The following is a 23,439-nucleotide window of genomic DNA, read 5'->3' as shown; positions in this document are numbered from 1 at the left end:
TTTTCAGCATTAGTTGGAAATTGTGGTCCAGGGCACGCCTGGATGCCACGAAACAATATGGGCCATTGGAAAGATAATTATTAGCCTATCTTGCTTTGGCGTTGAGACTGCTTCTTTGACTGAAGACCGTAAAATAATTGTAAAACTTGCAACACCTCCAATGTGTTGGGCAAACTAGGGAAACAGCCTAAAGATAAGTGCTCAGAAAACTTCCGAAATAACATTTAAAAAATGGCTGTATAGTGGAAAATGTTACCAGGGAATTGCAAGGAAATACTCATCCTGTTCAAGAGCAGGTCGCCTGGTATTTTCTAGTATCGAGTTTGGAACCATCTCAGGAATTACTGGATCACACTATCACATGGGCAGTGCCCTTTGAAGAGCTCTCTAATGACAATAACAACCTGCTTGGTTGACGAATGGCAGTTTCAAGGTGGATGAACAATGTCCTGTTGGCAGGCTTTCACAGAGACCTGTGAAATGAAAAAAAACAATTAAAGATGGAAGGAGCAAATTAGCTCTATGATTGAACTGCCTGCTCTTCTTTAAATTAAGGATTAAAAACATTAAACTATTATTTTATAAAGGCAATTGTTTGAATTTATGAGTAGTAAGTAGTAATCAATGTCCTGGCCACGTGAACAACAGAAAACTAGACTTTCAAACAGATGTCAGTATGTGACACATGGACTTTCAATGGACTGAGTCACATCCTGGCATCTACATTATAGTAAAAGTTTAAGGAGTACATGAAAGAAGGACATGTTGATTCTCATTTGAAGAATCTTCTCAAGGATGATTGGGAGGTGATTAGAAACAGGACATTATGATGTATTCACTTGAAGTGGCGACCTTGTAGAGGTGCAGCAGTAATGCAGAGATAAGATAATCTACACTTATTTGTCTTGTACTCTCTAAGGAACAGAAATTCCAAAATCTAAGTCTAGGCCAGAAGAGAAACACAGACTGCAAATAACAATAGGCCAAATAGGAAGGCCCATAACATAGTTGGATTACAAGGTACCAATACCAGTAGCCCTGATAGTGTCTTTGTAGTTTTTGACCAACGTAGACTGAATTTTTGCATTCATAGTGGTCGATGCTAATGTTTATATACTCTAAAAAGATAAATACATAGTATATTGTAACCAGTTTGAACAAACGAATTGCTGCCCCTCATGCTATGCACCACATTTCATATCCCATTTTTTCCAACAATGGACAGAGAGATATTACATCGAATGAAAAAAAAAGATATGAATTATTTAAAATCAGAATGCACTTATATCTTCAGCAAACCATATATCTAACAATAAAAGCTTTAAGATAATATAGAAATAAACCAGGGGACCTACTGCTTTCAAGGAAAATTGTGACTGGCTACCAAAGCAGTCAGAAATCTTGGTTCAATGGTACTTCCAAGTACTGTGCATTCTGATAATATGCACTTAACTGGAATTAGATGTAGCCAAGTTTTAGAAGTGTCACCTAAATTCTACCACAAAAGTGCCCCCAGCACAAAAATTACAATCTACCATGTCACACATTGTGACATATGAAAATTGTGCATATTACTTTTAATATTTTAGAATTTCTATTAAAAATATTTCAATGTTCTTTATCTCAAAAATAAATAAAACTATCAAACATTAAAGATGAAGAACTCATAGAATAAAGATCAGCTTTTTTAAAATATATTTTTCCCCTGTTTTATATTTTTCTGATTATAAAAAAATAAGGTTTCTGAGCAATACAGCTTTTACTCTGGGCAACTGTTGTAATTTAGGTAATTCCATCCCTTGGCTATGTGAACTTGGTGAGAAGTCATACTAACTGTTACAGCACAAGAAAAGGTTTCAAGTGATTAAGCTGGCTGGGTGCCATAGTTCACCACCTGTAATCCCAGCACTTTGAGAGGCTGAGGCAGGTGGATCACAAGGTCAGGAGATCCATACCACCCTGGATAACAAGGTGAAACCCTTTCTCTACCAAAAATATAAAATTAGCCACGTGTGATAGCACATACGCATAATGCCAGCTACTTGGGAGGCTGAGGCAGGAGAATTGCTTGAACACGCGGCAGTGAGAGTTGTAGTGGGCCAAGTTTGAAACCACTGCATTCCAGCCCTGGCAACAAGAGCAAAACTCCATTGGAAAAAAAAAAGACAGAAAGAAAGAAAGGAGGAAAGGAAGAGAGAGAGGGAGGGAGGGAGGGAGGGAGGGAGGGAGGGAGGGAAGGAGGGAGGGAGAGAGAGATGAAAGATAGGAAAAGAAAAAAGAAAAGAAAAGGAAAAGAAAAGAGAGAGAAATAAAGAAAATTCCATTACACATGTAGTGGCTAATCTTCCCAGAATATTTTAACAAAAATATTTGTTTTAACTTAGAAGTGCTCATAAATGGTTATTATTTATATTTTTGGTCACTATTTTTTTTTGTAAACTACATATTAAAGCCCATAAAACTGTTAATTTTTACTGCCCGTGTATTTTGAGAAAGACTAAATAAGTCACTTTATGCTCTTATTGAAATATCAAACATTTTTATGAACTAGGACAAGGCAGTACCTAATTACAAAGAAAATATAACAAAGGTAAAATAAAACATGACCCTACTTAAAGTATTCTTCCTCTAATCCTCTTGTCAAAGCTGTCGTAGATAATTTTTTAAAAATTTGCAGTCACAGCTAATATGTTACAAAATATATAAGAAAATAATAATTGAATACCATATAAGTAAAGATCAAAATTAGTTTGAAAAATAAAAATAAAACTTTATTTATTTATTTTACCTGTTGATACATAAAGCCTGTTGGATGAGGATATAATGGAGCATCTTCTGTTGGAGAGGACTTACGCTCATCTAAGGCACCTTGGTCATCTGGCTGCAGATTATAAATATTTTAAAATATTGATAATTTGATTATAAAAGTAACTTTATACCTTCTATTTAATTTTCTTCATTTAGAATACACTTTTAATAAATGCAGACAAGCCGGCATCTTTAACATCTTCACAACTCCTGCAAATGATTTATTATTCAGGGAAAAATCTGAGTTATTTAGCTACATAGTTTCTAGTCCATTTCACACAAGTCATTTCCAAAAGGAAATTGACTTTTCAAGACCAAGAAAACCAATGCTAACCATTTAATAAAAATACATATTTTAAGGGCAATATTAATACATAAACATAGGCTCACACATTTAAAAATTACTTCTCTTTCTCCCAGATTTATCTGCTGCCCTTTGGGGTTTTCCCCAATCCCCTTAGCTAGATAAAGTTCTCAAGCATTTGTAACTGTCATCCTAGCACTGTTTGATCTTTCTAAGAAATAGCCATTTTCTGTCTTATTCTTTTCTACTGGAGGAGACCAATATTTGTAGGCACACTGAATTATTTCCAATACATGGTCTTCTTTCAAGTTTCTATATCCACTAAATGAGTCAAATTTCTTTCTTTTCTTTTCTTTTCTTTCTTTTCTTTTATTTTTCCACGGGAAAATGCAAATACAGTCCTTCACTTCCACAAATTATGCAGCTGCATTTCCCACATTTGGGTAAACCGCAGGGGTCAGCACATCCAGAGTTCAATAGATCTGCCTTGTCCTGGGAAAGCCACCATCGTGATTATGATATCTCCTCTGGCAGGGAAGTATCCATTTTCTTTTTATGACTTCGATTTTCCTTAGAACGAAAATACAACTACAACTATAAATGTGATAGAATTTTTTAAAAATTTCAGTATCAGCTTAAAATGTTAATTTCAATCATCCATGATTACTCTCTTATAAAAAATTTCTTAATTCTGACACAGGCTTCTACAAAATTGTGAGAAAAACACTATGGTAAACAATGAAACAACTACTAAATAAAGCTACCATACATTTTACGCACTGATATGCTCATTTTTGGTATTGACTCTTAGAGCGTTCTATTGTATTTAACAGCCATTCTAGGTCTTCTGGAATTTTATTATGTGCACTATGAGCTTTAAAAATAAGCAGATAAAAAAATTTGTAATATCTAGTAGTAGCTTATATTTTACTGCCTAATATGTGCCATTCAGAACAAGTTTTTGAGTTAATATAACTAATACTTGAGTTAGTTTCCTAAGCGGGTAGCATTAGGAAATCCATTTAACAAATAAAAAATCAATTACAGTTAGGAGAAATGCTTTGCAAAATATTACAGATTTAGCCATTTGAGGAGGTAGCTAGCAATCTGACTCAAATATCTGCCCTCTTGGCATATTACAAATTTAAAATGTTTTGGCTAAATATACTATCCACGCATTACTACAAGTGAATTAAATACAGTAATGCTATATTACTTTTCATCGTTCTGTCTTTTATTCTATACCTAGGATTATGCTCTGTGGCCGAGGCTGGACTACAGTGGCATGATGAGAGCTGATATCTCAATGAGGCCTCACACTCCAAGATTCAAGGAATACTCCTGCCTCAGCCTTCCAAATGCTTGGGACTACAGAAGTGTACCACCATGTCCAACTCTCCTCTTTATTTTTACTAAAGAAGAGAATCCTTTGAAGACTACCTGTTTTAAGAAAAAAAAACTTGTTGTTCACTCATTTTTCAGAAACAACAGTTTAGAATGTAAAGCAAGGATCCCGTGATTATAAAACAATGGTATAAATTGGCAGTACAAAATTGATTTAAATTCTAATAGTACAGGCACACATATGATTGGTAAAGCAGTTTTCAATGGCAACAATAAAATTTTCCTGATTTGCTAATGATCAGTCATTTTCTTTCAGTGCTGACTGCAGTGCAACAAATTTAGACTGCCAACTGTTTACTGTTCTTAGGAGTCAATATTAAAAATTGCAAAAATGACTTCTGTCTTTTTTCATTACAATGACAGATAAATAAAATAGTTTTTTCCCTATACCATGTATCTTACTGAATATAATCATATTATACTCCAATTTAGAAGCCAGGATTTTTGTTTTTACTATAGAAGCATCTATAATATGAATTTCATTTGAAAAAAGTAATTTTTATAATCTAATTATTTCAGGTAAAGAATAATATGGGTAGGCTTGTTGTAACAATTATAGTACATATTTCATTATCTTACTGTCTTAAAAATTGTAATAAAATGAATCTATAAATTACTCTGGGCAGTATGGCCATTTTCATGATGTCGATTCTCCCTATCCATGAGCAGGGAATGTTCTTCCATTTGTTTGTGTCCTCTTTTATTTCCTTGAGCTGTAGTTTGTAGTTCTCTTCAAAGAGGTCCTTCACATCCCTTGTAAGGTGAATTCCTAGGTATTTTATTCTCTTGAAGCAATTGTAAATGGGAGTTCACTCATGATTTGCCTCTCTGTTTGTCTGTTATTGGTGTATAGGAGTGATTGTGATTTTTGCACATTGACTTTGTATCCTGGGACTTCGCTGAAGTTGCTTATCAGCTTAAGGAGATTCTGGGCTGAGACGATGGGGTTTTCTAAATATACAATCATGTCATCTGCAAACAGGGACAATTTGACTTCCTCTTTTCCTAATTAAATACCTTTATTTCTTTCTTCTGCCTGATTGCCCTTGCCAGAACTTCCAAAGCTATGTTGAATAGGAGTGATGAGAGAGGGCATCCCTGTCTTGTGCCAGTTTTCAAAGGGAATGCTCCCAGATTTTGCCCATTCAGTATGAAATTGCCTGTGGGTTTGTCATAAATACCTCGATGCCATCAAGCTACCAATGACTTTCTCCACAGAATTGGAAGAAACCACTTTAAAGTTCATATGGAAACCGAAAAAGTGCCCACGTTGCCAAGATAATCCTAAGCCAAAAGAACAAAGACGGAGGCATCATGCTACCTGACTTCAAACTATACTGCAAGGCTACAGTACCAAAATAGCATAGTGCTTGTACCAAAACAGAGATATAGACCAATGCAACAGAACAGAGCCCTCAGAAATAATACCACACATCTACAACCATCTGATCTTTACAAACCTGATAAAAACAAGAAATGGGGAAAGGATTCCCTATTTAAAAATGGTGTTGGGTAAAGAGGCTAGCCGTATGTAGAAAGCTGAAACTGGATCCCTTCCTTACATCTTATACAAATGTTAATTCAAGATTGATTAAAGACTTAAATGTTAGACATAAATCCATAAAAACCCTAGAAGAAACCTAGGTAATACCATTCAGGACATAGGCATAGGCAAGGACTTCATGTCTAAAACACCAAAAGCAATGTTGACAAAAGCCAAAATTGACAAATGGGATTTAATTAAACTAAAGAGCTTCTGCACAGCAAAAGAAACTACCATCCAAGTGAACAGGCAAGCTACAGAATGGGGGAAAATTTTTGCAGTCTACTCATCTGACAAAGGGCTAATATCCAGAACCTACAAAGAACTAAAACAAATTTACAAGAAAAAAAAAAAAACCCATTAAAAAGTGGATGAACAATATGAGAAGACATTCTCAAAAGAAGACATTTATGCAGCCCACAGACACGTGAAAAAATATTCATTACCACTGGCCATCAGAGAAATGCAAATCAAAACAACAATGAAATACCATCTCACACCAGTTACAATGGTGATCATTAAAAAGCCAGGAAACAACAGGTGCTGGAGAGGAGATGGAGAAATAGGAACATTTTACACTGTTGGTGGGAGTGTAAATTAGTTCAACCATTGTGGAAGACAGTGTGGTGATTCTTCCAGGATCTAGAACTAGAAATACCAATTGACCCAGCCATCCCATTACTGGGTATATACGCAAAGGATTATAAATCACGCTGCTGTAAAGATACATGCACACATATGTTTATTTCGGCACTATTCACAATAGCAAAGACTTGGAACCAACCCAAATGTCCATCAGTGATTGACTGGATTTAAAAAAAATGTTGCACATATACACCATGGAATACTATGCAGTCATATAAAAGGATGAGTTCATGTCATTTGTAGGGACATGGATGCAGCTGGAAACCATCATTCTCTGCAAACTACCGCAAGGACAAAGAGCCAAACACCAACTGTTCTCACCTGTAGGTAGGGATTGAACAATGAGAACACTTGGACACAGGAAGGGGAACATCACACACCGAGATTGGGGAGTGGAGAGGGATAGCATTAGGAGATATACCTAATGTCAATGATGAGTTGATGGGTGCAGCACAGCAACATAACACGTATACGTATGTAACAAACCCGTGTGTTGTGCTAGAACTTCAAGTATAATTAAAATGTGTACCCCAGAACTTCAAGTATAATTAAAAAAATACACAGAAAAAAAGGAAAAAAATTATAATAAAGTGAAAATCATGTCATTTGCCACATTATCAATAGTATCAAATATTTTTATGTGCAATTTGGATTAGTATTACCTTTGCCTATATTGTTATCTGCTGCCTCGAACAGTGCTTGGTACAGAGCAGATGTTGATATATATCTGTTTAATGCTGCCTATTGAATAGATTAAATATTAATTACATGAAACATTTCATGCTTATCTTAAGGAGAATAATAAATTCATACATAAAACCCACATTAATCCACAGCTGCTATTTTTCACACTAACCCAACATGTATAACTTTACTGTAATCACTTCCTTGGATGAGATGTGGCGTGAATTAAATCTCATTGATAAGAACTCTTAATGTCAATTGTACAACATTAATTGACCTGCTTGAAATTTATGATGGTGGACCAAAGAACAATTAGAAAATTTTAATTGTTAAAACCTAATATTTTCAGTTGTTTAAAATTTAAGTTTATCACTAACCTTTAATCATTTTGTTCTACAGATTTATAATAACTTTCATTTATCATCAGGTTTTCAATGAGCTTATTAGAATGTCTATTGAGTGAAAATTGTGTGTTTGTGTGTGTGTGTGTGTGAGCATGTGTGTATAGAGTTTGCAGATACATAGTATGATTTGTTCCTAAAATCCTACAACAATAAAACTTTAAGTCTCCTGGCATACTTGGGCAACTAATTGTGGTGCAATTCTTAGGCTTATTGTACTGCAGATGACACAAGTAAGAATTCTAGAAGAAGGCTAAAAATCTGTTTTTATCATAACCACAGTTTTTTTTTTAAATTATCATTTTTCTCAAAACCAGTCTGGCCAGGCATGGTGACGGGCCCTTGTAATCCCAGCTACTCAGGAGGCTGATGCACAGAATTGCTTGAACCCAGGAGGTGGAGATTTCAGTGAGCTGAGATTGCACTCCTGCCCTCCAGCCTGGTCGACAGAGCAAGACTCTCTCAAAAAAACAAAACAAAACAAAATACACACATACACACAAAAAACTCTTCTTCTTATATGCCAATTAAACTAACTATTTAGAGGCTATGGATTGTTTCGGGGTAACTTAATATTATCTACCTTCTTAACATTAACACTTTTTTTAAAATTTTCCATTCTAGGACATTCCTTTCTATGACTTTTTTTCATTATTACATCTGTAGTAACACATGGATCCTTTTAGATGAGTCCAAAGTTTGGACATGTGTATCCAACTCCCCATTACAATTTTTTATTTGGTGTCCCATATGCTTCTAAAATGCAATCCACTCAAATAGGTTCTCTTTTTTCTATCAGTATATTGCATTACTATTCCCTCAACTTATCAAATCATACCCGGGACATAGTGTTAACATCTCTTAACCACTCAACTCCCTCAAATATCCAAGTACCAATACCTGCCTATTGTAACTTATAAAGAGCTTGTAATTCTATCAACACAAATGTTCTACATTGCCAGTTTTTCTAATATAGAGCACGCACATCTTTTTCTACAGGTAATTTTGAATACTTCCTTACTGTGGTCTATTGTGAAATTTTCTATGCTATAGCCAATGAGATGTTACTAATTTATGTCATTTGTGGTCCTCTAATGGTTTATCAAGTCACACTGAATATCTCACATAATTGCTAAAATGCCAAGTTATGCCAACATTAAATCTGTAACCACTGGCTATCTTTTTTTTTTTAAACTTAACAAAGCAACCGTTATCTACTGCAAGATGCTATTTACTCTCCAAATCTAAGTCACATAGTCCCTACAATTGACAGCAGAACTGTTTGTATTTTTACTGTCTATTATGATGCTTTGTATCTCACCTGGGCTCTTTATTCCGTACTGCATTTTCAAAATCATAATTAAGGCAGATTCAAAATAATTTATCTGAAATTCAAAAAGCTCAATTAAGTAAGACTTTTTATAATAAGTTTGGTAGGTAACTCAGTTTCTGATGTAATATATACTTAATTGAGAGAAGCTATTTAAGTCTGCATTCATGTACCCTTCACCTTAAAGGGAATTTTCATTTCTCTTCACAGAAACATTAGTATATTTGATCCTTGGGTACTTTTGGGGACTTACAAGGAATGGTACACAATGTGATGCAAGTGTGTTGACTCAGTTTCCTCAAATTCAAAAATTCCTAAACCTTAAAACACACTGTCTAATGCCTTAAGATATCTAAATGTATACTGAACTTTGTTAATTAAAATTAAACAGGTTATATTATAAACCAATCATGTGTTGTGTATAAGTAGCTAAAATCTCAAGTTAAAGTTTGCAAAACAAAAGTTTTGTGAGTTCTAAGTATGATCCTTTTAAATGTAAAATACATATTGTATTTATGTTTGTATAATATATGCTCCTTCTCTATTAAAAGTATCCCAGCATCTCAGATGTAGTGAGACAAGGCTGAGAAAAGCAAAGCACAGATATGGTCAGAGGAGGAAGAGTAAAGGGACAATTTATTTCCACTTGAAGGTAAATATTAATAATACAAATAACATTTTCATTACAGGAATGTGTGACCATAGAACTTAGTTTGTTAGTAAAATATTTGTGATTTAACAAGTTACTTAAAATGATCGGCTAATTTTCTGAGTCAATCATTAATATAAATGTGACCTAATATTTATCAACATCACTGAGATATTAACTAGTAATTAAATTTTAACTATATCCATAAATTAGTAATTTTGAAATGTTGCACTAACACCGCGAATTACAGATGTTCTAATTGGATAACAGCATCTGTAATAAATTTGCCCTCATTTTAACTCATAAAATCAATATAAATAACACTGAAAACACTACAGATATTTTTGTTGTGTGTTTCTGACAATATATCCATGTCTTTAGTACTACTGTGCAATAGGTTGATGTAAGAAAAATCAGGCTACCCTAAGAGAGATTTACTTAAAATTGCATTTCTTAATTTATGCTAATATCACCAAAAAATTTAAGTGAATTATTTACATTATCGCTAAATATCTTTTACTTTATTTAAATGAAACAAAACATACATACATGCTAAGTTTCTCATGAAAGTCATTTTTAAACCTAGCAAGAAAAACAAACAATTGGGATCCCTTAAGGATATGGATTCCTTTCCAAGTTCTAGAAATTCTGGTTTAGATAGTGTGAGACATGACCTGGAAGCCAGTACTTTTCAAAAGACAACATTAAGAGATAACATCAGCTGGGCACAGTGACTGAAGTCTGTAATCATAGCACTTTGGAAGGCCGAGGTGTGCAGGTCACAAGGTCAGGAGATTGAGACCATCTTAACCAACATGGTGAAACCCAGTCTCTACAAAAGAATGAATATATACACAGTCCCAGCTTCTTCGGAGGCCACGGCTGAGGAATCACTTAAACACAGGAGGCAGAGTTTGCGTTTAGTCGAAATATTGCCCCTGCACTCCGCCTGGCCACTCCATCTAAAAAAAAAAAAGAGAGAGAGAGAGGGAGAAAGATAATATCAATCAGACACAATATCTATTCTTAAGGATTACCAGAAAAATGAAACAAGTGCATAAATAACCTGAGAATATATGAAATACATTAAAGTTGCACACATTGGCAGTACATTTTAATATGTGTATATATATATGGAATATTGATTGTACTTTAGGACACTTTTCATTTTATAGCTTTATAAAAATGTGCTCCTCATTTAGTTTTTAAAAATAAAAACATCATTGATATAAAATTATTAAAATATCTTACCTGAACTGGCATACATTACAAACAACAAACTATATTTCTGTAAATCTAATCCCTATGCCCTGAATCTTCTCTTCTCTGGAGATTCAATACTCCTCTTAGTATCTGATCACTCCTGCTCAAGTTGTTATATTTCTGTGAAAAATAAGCATTCACTGGTGTAATAGAATCAAGATTACAAAACAGCTTCTATTTGTATAAAACGAATTCTGTTCTCATAAAGAGCAAACATCTCAGAAAGAAAATTATTAAATACAATTCCTTTTTGAGAGAGAAAATAAAGAGCTGTGTTAAATGTTATTGTAGATTTTATACGCTGCTCTAATTAAAACAACAACAACACTTCCACAAATTCAGGAGAATAATTTAAGCCATTTAGTTATTTATATTATCAGTAATTTTAATTTTATGTCAGAGTTTTATTTTTAATAAAATACCATTCATTTCAACATTAGAAAAGTAAATTTTAAAAATATAAACCTTAGGAAATTCCTTTAAAAATGTGAATATTCAATACACAATAATATTTACTTTTGTTTTTCAGAGTGCCAAGTAATCACTATTAATTACCATAAAATAATTTTTAAAAATCACAGGTGTTATAATGTGTGTAAGCCTGCATTTGTGTATGGCAAATACATCAGATAGAGTCATACAAGCTCTCTGATTTGCATCTGCAGACAACAAAATTTACTTCTAGGTATATAACTGCTCCAAAAAACACAACAAAACTAGTAGCTGTGCACCTACCTGACTACAAAGTGATAGAGCAGGTGCACCTTCATCCTGAACAAACAGTGCCACTTTAACTTCCAGCTCTCTTTTCAGCCTCATGAATTTCAAGGAAATCACTTCCCTTCTGACTTCCCAATAAGAAGTACATTCCTTTGCCTTCAGGTGCACTAAGATAGGGAATCTAGAAGCAGACATGGAGGACATGCCTGCAACTCCAGAAAGATGTATGAAAACAGAAACACAACTCTCTTTGTCAGATAACCACAACAAAAGAGAAAAAGAGGCAGTCCAAGCCTCTGATAAACTCTCTGAGACTGAATTGTGAAAAACTCTTAGTCTGCTAACAGAGTGTGGCTCTGACTAAACCTGGCCAGCCACCCCTCTCAGTTTGACTCAAAATAAACCTCTCTGTTGACTGTCAAGCCATCCTTCAGGTTTCTCTCCTCTTTTTTAATTCTTACATTTGATGCTGAAAACTGGGACTGGTGTTGGGAGCACAAGCTCCCTTGCATCCCAGGAAGCTGTGGGCCATGGCAGTTTATCCTAAGTTAACTCCTAGATCCTGAGAGTCTCTGGCCACCTGCCCCATCTTTTTTCTCTCATTTTACCCATCAAGAGAGTGTTGTGAGAAGGACAACAGACCTGAAGGGAACTGGAAGGCTCAGGTGAGGGCTCTAAAACCCTCAAGTTTCAGGAATCCACCTCTGACCACCAGCATTAGGTATTTCACTTCCTACCACTGGCTCCCTCTTCTCTCTCTCTCACTCTCTATCTCTCTCTCTCTGTCAATCTCTATCTCTCTCATTCTCTTGCTCTCTCTTCCTCATGTAGCTCCATTCTGGCAGTCCCTCCGCCAATTCCAACTGGAATATCCAACATACAACATTAATTCAGCCATCTGGTAAGATCTACCTTTTCCTGGCTTTCTCCTGGAACTGGAGAAAGTCTGGCCTGCTGTCTAAGGACCAATGGGACTAAGCTAGAGGGGATGAACAGGGCTTTCTCAGCATAACTGTCTTCTTTCATAAAGAGGATTCCAAATTTCTGTCTATTGTCTGGGGACATCTAGAACAAAACAGACATTTTTCAAAATATCTTTATAGCAAATCCAGCTTCCCGGAAGTGCTAATTGTTAAGTATGTGAATTTGTAAATATATCATTCACTTGTACCCATGAGAAAGGTTTAGTGTTACTGCCATTTACAGAAAAAGCAAACAAAGAAACAAACAAAAACTTAACACATTTTGCATTGAAGTTAAAATGGCTAAAAGTTACATTATACCATGTAATTGAAAGTGCTAAACATAAATTTTCATGCAAGGTATATAAAAACAGTAAAAAGTTAAAAATTGTAAGAAGACATAAAAATGTACATTTTAATACAAACTAAAAATTTGTTTGGGCAGATACTGACCTACCTTGAAGAGTTTTTTGTTTGTTTGTTCGTTTCCATGCCCCAGTGGCGCCTGAAATGTCAGAAAGGCAGCACCATTCACTCCCTTAAAAGGGGGTGAAGCCAGGGAGCCAAGCAGTCTAGCTCAGTGGACGTCACCCCCATGGAGCCCAGCAAGCTAAAATCCACTACCTTGAAATTATCGCTGACAGCCAGTAGTCTGAAGCTAACCTGGGATGCTTGAATTGGTGGGGACAGGGGTGTCCACCAATACTGAGGCTTGAGTAGGTGACTTTCCCTTCACAGTATAAATAAAGTCACTAGGAAGTCGCCACAGCTCATCAAAGCTGCTGTAGCCAGACTGCCTCCCTAGATTCCTCCTCCCTTGTCAGGGAATCTCTGAAGGAATGGCAGCAGCCCCAGTTAGGGGATTATAGATAAAACTCCCATCTCCCTGAATCAGAGCACCTTTGGCAAAGGGCAGCTGTAGGCACAGATTCAGCAGACTTAAACCTTCCTGCCTGCGGTTCTGAAGAGAGCTGAAGATCTCCAACAGACTGCTTCATCAAGTGGGTCCGTGAATCCCATGCCTCTTGACTGGGAGACTCCTCTCCCCAGACACTGACAGACACCTCATACAGGAGTGCCCTGGCTGGCACCTGGTGGGTGCCTCTGTGGGATGAAGCTTTCAGAGGAAACAACAGGGAGCAATCTTTGCTTTTCTGCATCCTCTGATAGTGATACTCAGGCAAAAACTGTCAGAAGTGGACCCCCAACAAAGTCCAGCACACCTGCAACAAAGGGGCCTGACTGATAGAAAGAAAACTAATAACAGAAAGGCATAGTAGCATAGTATCAACATCTACTAAAAGGATTTCCAAAAACAAAAACAAAAACAAAACAAAACAAAAACCTAATTAAAGGTCACCAACATCAAAGATCAAAGGTCTAAAAAATGCACAAAGGACAAAAATAGCTGAAAATTCCAAAAACAAGAATGCCTCTTCTCCTCCAAAAGACCACAACTCCTCGCCAGCAAAAAAACAAAATTGAATAGAGAATAAATTTGAGGAATTGGCAGAAGTAGGCCTCAGAAGTTGGGTAATAACAAACTCTTCTGAGCTAAAGAAGAATGTTGTAACCCAATGCCAGGAACCTAAGAACCTCAAAAAAAGGTCAGGGAAAATGCTAACTGGAATAATGAGTTAAGAGATAAACATAAATAACAGGCAAGATGGCCGAATAGGAACAGCTCCAGTCTCCAACTCCCAGCGCCAGCGACACAGAAGACCGGGGATTTCTGCATTTTCAACTGAGGTACTGGGTTCATCTCACTGGGGAGTGCCGGACGATCGGTGCTGGTCAGCTGCTGCAGCCCGACCAGCGAGAGCTGAAGCAGGGCGAAGCATTGCCTCACCTGGGAAGCGCAAGGGGAAAGGGAATCCCTTTTCCTAGCCAGGGGAACTGAGACACACAACACCTGGAAAATCGGGTAACTCCCACCCCAATACTGCGCTTTAGGCAAACAGGCACACCAGGAGATCATATCCCACATCTGGCCGGGAGGGTCCCACACCCACGGAGCCTCCCTCATTGCTAGCACAGCAGTCTGTGATCTACCAGCAAGGCAGCAGCGAGGCTGGGGGAGGGGCGCCCGCCATTGCTGAGGCTTAAGTAGGTAAACAAAGCTGCTGGGAAGCTCGAATTGGGTGGAGCTCACAGCAGCTCAAGGAAACCTGCCTGTCTCTGTAGACTCCACCTCTGGGGACAGGGCAATAACAAACACAGCCGAAACATCTGCAGACGCAAACGACTCTGTCTGACAGCTTTGAAGAGAGCAGTGGATCTCCCAACATGGAGGTTGAGATCTGAGAAGGGACAGACTCCCTGCTCAAGTTGGTCCCTGATCCCTGAGTAGAAAACTGGGAGACATCCCCCACTAGGTGCAGTCTGACACCCCACACCTCACAGGGTGGAGTACACCCCTGAGAGGAAGCTTCCAAAGCAAGAATCAGACAGGTACACTCGCTGTTCAGAAATATTCTATCTTCTGCAGCCTCTGCTGCTGATACCCAGGCAAACAGGGTCTGGAGTGGACCTCAAGCAATCTCCAACAGACCTACAGCTGAGGGTCCTGACTGTTAGAAGGAAAACTATCAAACAGGAAGGACACATACACCAAAACCCCATCAGTACATCACCATCATCAAAGACCAGAGGCAGATAAAACCACAAAGATGGGGAAAAAGTAGGGCAGAAAAGCTGGAAATTCAAAAAATAAGAGCGCATCTCCCCCGGCAAAGGAGCGCAGCTCATCGCCAGCAACGGATCAAAGCTGGACGGAGAATGACTTTGACGAGATGAGAGAAGAAGGCTTCAGTCCATCAAATTTCTCAGAGCTAAAGGAGGAATTACGTACCCAGTGCAAAGAAACTAAAAATCTTGAAAAAAAAGTGGAAGAATTGATGGCTAGAGTAATTAATGCAGAGAAGGTCATAAACGAAATGAAAGAGATGAAAACCATGACACGAGAAATACGTGACAAATGCACAAGCTTCAGTAACCGACTCGATCAACTGGAAGAAAGAGTATCTGCGATTGAGGATCAAATGAATGAAATGAAGCGAGAAGAGAAACCAAAAGAAAAAAGAAGAAAAAGAAATGAACAAAGCCTGCAAGAAGTATGGGATTATGTAAAAAGACCAAATCTACGTCTGATTGGGGTGCCTGAAAGTGAGGGGGAAAAAGGAACCAAGTTGGAAAACACTCTTCAGGATATCATCCAGGAGAACTTCCCCAACCTAGTAGGGCAGGCCAACATTCAAATCCAGGAAATACAGAGAACGCCACAAAGATACTCCTCGAGAAGAGCAACTCCAAGACACATAATTGCCAGATTCACCAAAGTTGAAATGAAGGAAAAAATCTTAAGGGCAGCCAGAGAGAAAGGTCGGGTTACCCACAGAGGGAAGCCCATCAGACTAACAGCAGATCTCTCGGCAGAAACTCTCCAAGCCAGAAGAGAGTGGGGGCCAATATTCAACATTCTTAAAGAAAAGAATTTTAAACCCAGAATTTCATATCCAGCCAAACTAAGTTTCATAAGTGAAGGAGAAATAAAATCCTTTACAGACAAGCAAATGCTTAGAGATTTTGTCACCACTAGGCCTGCCTTACAAGAGACCCTGAAGGAAGCACTAAACATGGAAAGGAACAACCGGTACCAGCCATTGCAAAAACATGCCAAAATGTAAAGACCATCGAGGCTAGGAAGAAACTGCATCAACTAACGAGCAAAATAACCAGTTAATATCATAATGGCAGGATCAAGTTCACACATAACAATCTTAACCTTAAATGTAAATGGACTAAATGCTCCATTTAAAACACACAGACTGGCAAATTGGATAAAGAGTCAAGACCCATCAGTCTGCTGTATTCAGGAGACCCAATCACACGCAGAGACATACATAGGCTCAAAATAAAGGGATGGAGGAAGATTTACCAAGCAAATGGAGAACAAAAAGAAGCGGGGGTTGCAATACTAGTCTCTGATAAAACAGACTTTAACCATCAAAGATCAAAAGAGACAAAGAAGGCCATTACATAATGGTAAAGGGATCAATTCAACAGGAAGAGCTAACTATCCTAAATATATATGCACCCAATACAGGAGCACCCAGATTCATAAAGCAAGTCCTTAGAGACTTACAAAGAGACTTAGACTCCCATACAATAATAATGGGAGATTTCAACACTCCACTGTCAACATTAGACAGATCAACGAGACAGAAAGTTAACAAGGATATCCAGGAATTGAACTCATCTCTGCAGCAAGCAGACCTAATAGACATCTATAGAACTCTCCACCCCAAATCAACAGAATATACATTCTTCTCAGCACCACATTGTACTTACTCCAAAGTCGACCACGTAATTGGAAGTAAAGCACTCCTCAGCAAATGTACAAGAACAGAAATTATAACAAACTGTCTCTCAGACCACAGTGCAATCAAACTAGAACTCAGGACTAAGAAACTCAATCAAAACCGCTCAACTACAAGGAAACTGAACAATCTGCTCCTGAATGACTACTGGGTACATAACGAAATTAAGGCAGAAATAAAGATGTTCTTTGAAACCAATGAGAACAAAGATACAACATACCAGAATCTCTGGGACACATTTAAAGCAGTGTGTAGAGGGAAATTTATAGCACTAAATGCCCACAAGAGAAAGCAGGAAAGATCTAAAATTGACACTCTAACATCACAATTAAAAGAACTAGAGAAGCAAGAGCAAACACATTCGAAAGCTAGCAGAAGGCTAGAAATAACTAAGATCAGAGCAGAACTGAAGGAGATAGAGACACAAAAAACTCTCCAAAAAATCCATGAATCCAGGCGTTCGTTTTTTGAAAAGATCAACAAAATTGACAGACCGCTAGCAAGACTAATAAAGAAGAAAAGAGAGAAGAATCAAATAGACGCAATTAAAAATGATAAAGGGGATATCACCACCAACCCCAGAGAAATACAAACTACCATCAGAGAATACTATAAACACCTCTATGCAAATAAACTGGAAAATCTAGAATAAATGGATAATTTCCTGGACACTAACACTCTTCCAAGACTAAACCAGGAAGAAGTTGAATCCCTGAATAGACCAATAGCAGGCTCTGAAATTGAGGCAATAATTAATAGCCTACCAACCAAAAAAAGTCCAGGACCAGATGGATTCACAGCTGAATTCTACCAGAGGTACAAGGAGGAGTTGGTACCATTCCTTCTGAAATTATTCCAATCAATAGAAAAAGAGGGAATCCTCCCTAATTCATTTTATGAGGCCAACATCATCCTGATACCAAAGCCTGGCAGAGACACAACAAAAAAATAGAATTTTAGACCAATATCCCTGATGAACATCAATGCAAAAATCCTCAATAAAATACTGGCAAACCGGATTCAGCAACACAACAAAAAGCTTATCCACCATGATCAAGTGGGCTTCATCCCTAGGATGCAAGGCTGGTTCAACATTCGCAAATCAATAAACATAATCCAGCATATAAACAGAACCAAAGACAAGAACCACATGATTATCTCAATAGATGCAGAAAAGGCTTTTGACAAAATTCAACAGCCCTTCATGCTAAAAACGCTCAATAAATTCAGTATTGATGGAACATACCTGAAAATAATAACAGCTATTTATGACAAACCCACAGCCAATATCATACTGAATGGGCAAAAACTGGAAAAATTCTCTTTGAAAACTGGTACAAGACAGGGATGCCCTCTCTCACCACGCCTATTCAACATAGTGTTGGACGTTCTGGCTAGGGCAATTAGGCAAGAGAAAGAAATCAAGGGTATTCAGTTAGGAAAAGAAGAAGTCAAACTGTCCCTGTTTGCAGATGACGTGATTGTATATTTAGAAAACCCCATTGTCTAGATCCTTGAGGAATCGCCATACTGTTTTCCATAATGGTTGAACTAGTTTACAATCCCACCAACAGTGTAGAAGTGTTCCTAATTCTCCACATCCTCTCCAGCACCTGTTGTTTCCTGACTTTTTAATGATCGCCATTCTAACTGGTGTGAGATGGTATCTCATTGTGGTTTTGATTTGCATTTCTCTGATGGCCAGTGATGATGAGCATTTTTTCATGTGTCTGTTGGCTGTATGAATGTCTTCTTTTGAGAAATGTCTGTTCATGTCCTTTGCCCACTTTTTGAGGATGAGTTTGAGTCCTTTGTAGGGACTTGGATGCAGCTGGAATCCATCATTCTTAGCAAACTATCACAAGAACAGAAAACCAAGCACCGCATGTTCTCACTCATAGGTGGGAACTGAACAATGAGATCACTCAGACTCAGGAAGGGGAACATCACACACTGGGGCCTATCATGGGGAGGGGGGGAGGGGGGAGGGATTGCATTGGGAGTTATACCTGATGTAAATGACGAGTTGATGGGTGCAGCACAGCAACATGGCACAAGTATACATATGTAACAAACCTGCACGTTATGCACATGTACCCTACAACTTAAAGTATAATAATAATAAATAAATTAAAAAAAAAAAAAAAAAAAAGAAAACCCCATTGTCTCAGCCCAAAATCTCCTTAAGCTGATAAGCAACTTCAACAAAGTCTCAGGATACAAAATTAATGTGCAAAAATCACAAGCATTCTTATACACCAGTAACAGACAAACAGAGAGCCAAATCAGGAATGAACTTCCATTCACAATTGCTTCAAAGAGAATAAAATACCTAGGAATCCAACTTACAAGGGATGTAAAGGACCTCTTCAAGGAGAACTACAAACCACTGCTCAGTGAAATAAAAGAGGACACAAACAAATGGAAGAACATACCATGCTCATGGATAGGAAGAATCAATATCATGAAAATGGCCATACTGCCCAAGGTAATTTATAGATTCAATGCCATCCCCATCAAGCTACCAATGAGTTTCTTCACAGAATTGGAAAAAACTGCTTTAAAGTTCATATGGAACCAAAAAAGAGCCCGCATCTCCAAGACAATCCTAAGTCAAAAGAACAAAGCTGGAGGCAGCACGCTACCTGACTTCAAACTATACTACAAGGCTACAGTAACCAAAACAGCATGGTCCTGGTACCAAAACAGAGATATAGACCAATGGAACAGAACAGAGTCCTCAGAAATAATACCACACATCTACAGCCATCTGATCTTTGACAAACCTGAGAGAAACAAGAAATGGGGAAAGGATTCCCTATTTAATAAATGGTGCTGGGAAAATTGGCTAGCCATAAGTAGAAAGCTGAAACTGGATCCTTTCCTTACTCCTTATACGAAAATTAATTCAAGATGGATTAGAGACTTAAATGTTAGACCTAATACCATAAAAATCCTAGAGGAAAACCTAGGTAGTACCATTCAGGACATAGGCATGGGCAAAGACTTCATGTCTAAAACACCAAAAGCAACGGCAGCAAAAGCCAAAATTGACAAATGGGATCTCATTAAATTAAAGAGCTTCTGCACAGCAAAAGAAACTACCATCAGAGTGAACAGGCAACCTACAGAATGGGAGAAAATTTTTGCAATCTACTTATCTGACAAAGGGCTAATATCCAGAACCTACAAAGAACTCAAACAAATTTACAAGAAAAAAACAAACAACCCCATCAAAAAGTGGGCAAAGGATATGAACAGACATTTCTCAAAAGAAGACATTCATACAGCCAACACACACGTGAAAAAATGCTCATCATCACTGGCCATCAGAGCAATGCAAATCAAAACCACGATGAGATACCATCTCACACCAGTTAGAATGGCGATCATTAAAAAGTCAGGAAACAACAGGTGCTGGAGAGGACGTGGAGAAATAGGAACACTTTTACACTGTTGGTGGGATTGTAAACTAGTTCAACCATTATGGAAAACAGTATGGCGATTCCTCAAGGATCTAGAACTAGATGTACCATATGACCCAGCCATCCCATTACTGGGTATATACCCAAAGGATTATAAATCATGCTGCTATAAAGACACATGCACACGTATGTTTATTGCAGCACTATTCACAATAGCAAAGACTTGGAATCAGCCCAAATGTCCATCAGTGACAGATTGGATTAAGAAAATGTGGCACATATACACCATGGAATACTATGCAGCCATCAAAAAGGATGAGTTTGCGTCCTTTGTAGGGACATGGATGCAGCTGGAAACCATCATTCTTAGCAAACTATCACAAGAACAGAAAACCAAACACCGCATGTTCTCACTCATAGGTGGAAACTGAACAATAAGATCACTTAGGACTCAGGAAGGGGAACATCACACACCGGGGCCTATCATGGGGAGGGGGGAGGGGGGAGGGATTGCATTGGGAGTTATATCTGATGTAAATGATGAGTTGATGGGTGCAGCACACCAACATGGCACAAGTATACATATGTAACAAACCTGCACGTTATGCACATGTACCCTACAACTTAAAGTATAATAATAATAAATAAATTTTAAAAAAACATAAATAACATAATGTAGCTGAAAAACACACACTACAAAGACTGCATAAAGCATTCACAATTATCAATAGCCAAATCGATTAAGTGGAAGAAAGGATATCAGCCACTGAAGGTCAACTTAATGAGATAAAGCATGATGAAAAGGTTAGAGAAAAAGGAGTAAACAGGAACAAAGAAAGTCTCCAAGGACTATGGGATAACGTGAAAAGATTAAACCTGCTTTGTTTGTTGGTTTGAGATGGAGTCTCACTGTGTAGCCCAAGCTGGAGTGCAGGGGTGCGATCTCAGCTCACTGCAACCTCCTCTTCCCCGGGACAAGGGATTCTTTTGCCTCAGCTTCCTAAGTAGCTGGGTTTACATTCACACAGCACCACATCTGACTATTTTTTGTGTTTTTAGTAGAAACAGGGTTTCAGAATGTTTGTCATGTTTGTCTAGAACTGCTGACTTCTTGATCCACCCATCTTGGCCTCCCAAAGTGCTGGGATTACAGGTGTCAACCAACATGCACAGCAAAAATCTGGCTCTTCTTTTTGGCCCAGATACAACTATAAAGTTTCCTGCTTTCTCAACACTAACTTCCATTACATTTGTCATCAACATTCTCCCTAAAGTATAAATCTTGCTCTATCAGAAACACACAGTCTTTCATCTCTTATCCAGCTCTAATCAATTGAAGTTGACTTACTGCCAGCAGAGAGGGGCTTATCATAGATTCACTGTTCATAACAAGAGCTTTTATGTCACATTTAGGCTAAAGTGCCAACTTCACAGACAGCTGTGGTGTGAGAAAGGAGAAGAGTGAGCCCTTTTTAGTTGTTTTAGAGAATGATGGTAAGTATGGTAGCCCACACATGGCTATGTGTTCAGTAAACAACCAGTCTTATTACTTTTTCCCTGGGACTGTGTTTTATTTCAACTAAATGTGGATATTCATAGTCTTATACAGAAGAATAAGTAGGTAAAAAGGAATGTTATGTTGACTTTTTATTTTTCGGGTTCTTGAAGTTCTTGAGATGAACAGTGTCAGGAAATTCATCATTTTTAAAAGTAATTCTCTTTGGAGATAGTAGGATTGGGAGGAGTTCGTTTATGAACAGACATGTAACTAATACGTTTGATACTCAGCTGTTCCATGCAATTGATGTGGAATTTTTAACAAGACTTGAAAGGGATGGACATTTTGCTACCATGAAGGTTTGTGACACGGCAGGTCAGGAGAGATTCCAAAGACTGAGGATGTCATTTTACAGAGGTTCTGACAGTTGTCTGTTTACTTTTATATCAACGATTCACAAAGCTTCCAGAACTTAAGTAACTGGAAGAAGGAGTTCATCTATTACGCAGATGTGGAAGAACCCGAGAGCTTTCCTTTTGCAGGTGTTTATAGAAGAAATGAAGCTTATGCAGGGAGAATAGCGACTATCCTTACATCGTAACAAGTGCAAAAGATGCCACAAATATGGCCACAGCCTTTGAGGAAGGGGTTCAAAAATTCTTGCATCTGAGGTTATGTCAGATCACTTGATGCACAAAGGCATGGTCAACCTTCACCGAAAACCCAAGCCTAGCTCATCTTGCTCTTGAATGTTAGAGATAAGGCAGATGCATTCTAACCAACTCACACATGTACACAAAATCACGGACATGGAGAAGAGAATTATTGTTTGTAGCAGTGTGTTACTTACTAATAAAATTCAATGAGTGTATATTGCTGTGTCATTAGTTGGTGGGAGAAGGGACACATCCACTCATAGAGGAATATATTTTCTCAATAAAGGCACCTTACATTTATAAATGGTAATGGTTGTCTAAAAATGTTTCTTTGATTTACATATGCAAATTAGAAATCTTATAAATGAGATGACCAACACTTTAATTATAATTAAAATGAAACTACTCTAGAATTTATATTTGGATTTTTTTCCTGGAAAAAAATGGGAAACTAATTTTTATATGTACAGGATTTTTATGCAATTATCTTCATATTCTTCATGAAATAAAATGATTTCCTAAAGCTATAATGTTAGATATGAAAGGTTAGAATCTAATGTATTTGCAATGCATTCTTATTTACTTTACTTCTTTATTCTTTTCAAAATGGCTTAACCTTTTTCTTAGTTTTCATTCTACATATCATTAGATTTACTCTAGTAATTACTCATCATTCGTTTACCATTAATGAACTTCTACCAAAAAAGATCATGTTTCACAGCCCCAGGAGGAGGGACGGCCAAAAGTAGTACAAGAGTTGCTTCATAC

At 37.4% G+C, this 23,439-nt stretch overlaps 1 non-coding gene and 1 pseudogene across 1 annotated transcript; one reads left to right on the top strand and one right to left on the bottom strand.

The window, feature by feature from the left end:
• The window catches only part of LOC126947209 (ras-related protein Rab-9A-like), a 29,954-nt pseudogene extending 7,190 nt beyond the window's left edge, over positions 1-22,764 (top strand).
• Positions 3,491-3,654, bottom strand: LOC126947236 (U1 spliceosomal RNA). Its single transcript, XR_007722972.1, has one exon. It is a non-coding gene; the product is annotated as a U1 spliceosomal RNA (small nuclear RNA).
• Positions 22,765-23,439: the final 675 nt, after the last annotated feature.

The sequence above is a fragment of the Macaca thibetana genome, chromosome Y (assembly GCF_024542745.1).
Source record: "Macaca thibetana thibetana isolate TM-01 chromosome Y, ASM2454274v1, whole genome shotgun sequence".
Taxonomy (NCBI): domain Eukaryota; kingdom Metazoa; phylum Chordata; class Mammalia; order Primates; family Cercopithecidae; genus Macaca; species Macaca thibetana.
This window is presented reverse-complemented; position numbering and strand designations above follow the sequence as displayed.